The sequence below is a fragment of the Nicotiana attenuata genome, chromosome 11, assembly GCF_001879085.1.
Source record: "Nicotiana attenuata strain UT chromosome 11, NIATTr2, whole genome shotgun sequence".
Taxonomy (NCBI): domain Eukaryota; kingdom Viridiplantae; phylum Streptophyta; class Magnoliopsida; order Solanales; family Solanaceae; genus Nicotiana; species Nicotiana attenuata.
This window is the reverse complement of record NC_031999.1, coordinates 50,228,817-50,232,784: the sequence shown is the minus strand read 5'-3', so window position 1 is coordinate 50,232,784 and position 3,968 is coordinate 50,228,817.

The following is a 3,968-nucleotide window of genomic DNA, read 5'->3' as shown; positions in this document are numbered from 1 at the left end:
AGATGGTAGTTTTCCTTTTACTTATATTTTAATAGTTGCATTATGGGGTGAGCAAGTTTGTGGCCTGGGGCTGAAACATGTAAGTATTGATGCATATGAACATTTTAGTAGTTCCCTGGAGGTTCTCTTAGCACTTAAGCTGGTTAGTCTAGTGCGACATATGGGGATAGCGCAGTGCAGTGTGCTACTGGAAGACATGGATCCAAATTGTGCTAACATTATCGAGCTTGAGAAAGCTGGGAAGTGTAGGGGTCTTGAGCTTATCCCTTCAAAGAATTTTACATCACTATTGGTGATGCCAGTAGTTAGATCAACACTGACAATCACATACAGTAAGGGGCATCTCAATAGGAAATACTATGAAGGAGACAAGTACATTGACATGGTAGAGAGATTAAATCAAGCATGTGATTCAGAAGCTTTAAAAGTTGGTCTTGCCACATGGAGAGTCAATGTTCAGTTGTTAACCAGAACCCCTACAAATTTTCAAGTGTATGCTGCTTTACTAAAGCCTCATGCAAATTGTACAACAAATTTTCTGGTTGCTAGGGGAAGTGATTGTGCTCACCTCTATAATTATACATGTATCCGCAAGCTATTTAATAAGCAAGAAGTTGTTCTCTTGAGGGACATGACACATATCAGTGGCTTGATTGCTGGAGGGGTCATATATTCTCCTTTCAAATCTGCAACAGTTTTTACATGTGCTAACGATTACACTCCATTTGTGTTGGAAAAGATCTTATTTTCCTGTGAGGCGTTTGATAGTGAGCAGAACATATTTCTTGTTGTTTCCATATTGCTCGTTGTTGCAAGAAGTATACTGGATCACATGCGATTCTTTGGCAACTTCGGACATTGTGGTTGGGTTGCAATTGGTGGGGCCATGCTTCTAACACTATTCTTGAATCGAACCTTGAGGACAAGGTTCTTTTTGAGGAGGGGAGTATTGTTGTGAACAAGGCTAATACAGTAAGGACTTCTGGGCCAATTTGTTGAACAAGACTGATCCATTTAGGACTATTGGGCCAGGACCTAATTTAAGAGAAAGCCCAAGGATTAAACACCCAAATAGATTATCGGAGAGTTATATTTGGGATCCAGGGGACATGCCGGGCATGCCTATTGTTGAATGAAATGTTTGCTCCTCCTCATCTTCCTTCTCCCCTGTCTGTTTCCTTTCGTCTGAGCTTCTCATCCCTTATCTCCTTTCTTCGTATTTCAGTTTAGTATCTTGTAATTTTCGATCACTGTTGAAGTAATAGAAGTGTTTGAATAAGTGGTTTGTTACATATATACAGTTTAATTTTTCGACGAAAGGTGGTCAATTGACCGCCTTACAACCATGTGGCTTCGTCACTGGAGTCAAGCCATATCGTATGGACATAGAGAGTAAAAGAAAGATTAAAATCAGGGGCGGCCCGTCCATAAAGCAGGTAAAACAACTGCTTTAGGTCCCACATTTATGAAGGCCCCATTTTTTTTTACACCTAATAGCTATATATAAATTTTTGAAAAAAGGTTATGAGAAGTGAAAAAGTTTGATTTTTTTATTTAACAAATAAAGAGATGAAGGATTAACAACTGCTTTGATTTCTGCCAAGGAAATTGCATTTGAAATTAATATCGAACTCAAATTTCATAAGAAACGTGTAATATATAGGAATAAACAATTTGAGGAGAATATTAATAGTGAAATCTCAAAATCTCTCCAAGAGTCCTTTAGAGTTGATTACTTTTTATACATACTATTTCTGGTCCATAATAAATGACTTTATAACCTTTGACCCTTAAAAAAATACTAACTCCTAGAATAAAAATATATTTTGACTGAATTATCCTTAATTAAATTTCATATGTTGTTAACTTGACACATTGAGATATATATATAAGGGCCAATTTTGGAAAAATAAAGTTAATCCCTTCTCAATTATATAAATGGACTCTTATTTGGGACCAAAATAAAAGCCGAAAAGTCACTTATTATGGGTCGGAGAGAGTAGTAGACAAAGTTATTTTTGTACTTTAAAATAGATTTGAATAATTAGAGATATATGAACATATTTTTGGTTTTCTATTTAGCGGTAAAAACTGAGGTCACTAGATAATGAAAATTTGAAAAAATATTGCCTTCATCGTGAATGCTCCTTAAATTATAATAACCAACCCGATATTGATAGTTTAGATTTATTTTCTGAATTAAAAATATTAAAAAAATAGTACAATTAGAAGATAACAATTTAATTGAGATGGATGTGCAGACTTACTAAACTGGATAAGATTAGGAATGAAGATATTCGGGAGAGGGTAAATTGATAAACCTTACCTAAGATCAACAATGTACCAAAGATATTAAATGAATTAGCTATATTTTTTTTGGTAACTATCAATTTTTATTAATTACCAAGTAAAATATTACAAAGCAGCTAGACTACATACTCAGTCTGCTATTCATACGTTCTGCACTTCATTACACAGAGATACTAACCTATACATATTACCTACTTACATTGTCGACTAATTTGGAAATCTAACATTCAGCAGTCTTTGAATGACTTCATCAGCCCGAACTGAATTGTCAATTGAGAAAGACTTATTAGGAGAAACTGATTATAAAAAATTAATACTTAATAACTTTGCATCTAAAAAAAGCTAGAAAAATAGACTTCAAATAAAAAAAAATTATTAATAAAAAAGTTAAGACCCCTCTTAAAGATTAACTTTAGGCCACAAAAGTGTTCGGGCCGCCCCTGATTAAAATAGAAAAAATTAGAAAATATATAAATGGAAAAGTGAGATTTTTAGCATTAAAAAAGGGTGAAAATCATTTACCCTCTCCAACTTTGTGTTAAAAATCAAACTCCCCCCTCAACTTTGAACAATAATCATTCTCCCCCCTTTATCCTACACAATACCTTTTTTGCCCTTGAATTTTTAATTTCCTCCTCAATTCAATACTTTTTTATTATATGATATTTATTTTATGGTTTTAGCTATAACTTAAATTACGTAATACCTATTATAAATTGTAATTAGAGTTGATTAAAATTATAAGTAGAATAAGTAATTAGAGTCAATTAAAACTTATCTTTATGATTGTTATTTTAATGTAATGCATATGAAATATATATTTAAGCTATATTTTCTTAACGACAGAGCTAGAAATTCATATAAGAGGATTAAAAAACACCCCAATTTTTTTATTTAGGATTGAACTTGTGAGCCAAGATAACTTGGGGTGTTTTTCAATCCTCTTATATGAATTTCTATCTCCGTCGCTAAGAAACTATAACTTAAATATATATTTAATATGCATTACATTAAATAACAATCATAAAGATAAGGTAATTTTAATTGACTCTGATTACTTATTCTACTTATAATTTTAATGAACTCAACTTAAAATTTATAATAGATATTACATAATTTAAGTTATAACTAAAACCATAAAAGATATCATATAATAAAAAAGTATTGAATTGAGGAGGAAATTGAAAATTCAAGGGCAAAAAAAGTATTGTGTAGGATAAAGGGGGGAGAATGATTATTGTTCAAAGTTGAAGGGGGAGTTTGATTTTTAACACAAAATTGGGGAGGGTAAATGATTTTTACCCTATTAAAAAAACATAATCGTTGGGTGCTGTATTTATTTATCCTGTCTCCCTGGGATGACGCAGCCCCATTGCTGGTCCAACTTCCGATGACATTTTCATGCGGTGGTCCCACCTCTCATCAACGGTCACGAATCATCCACAAGAATACCAAGTCAAATATAGATATTAGGCTTTGTTTCGTTCGAGAAATTAAAAATATAATCCTAAATAAAATCTCAGATAAAGTATATTCCTTTTATTTGTGTCACTATTCCTTATCAATCAGTTAACAAATATTTTTAAATTTGAAGTAATTTAACTTAAATTTTTATTTTATTCTTAATGATAGACTCTATAGTTACACCTACGTTATGA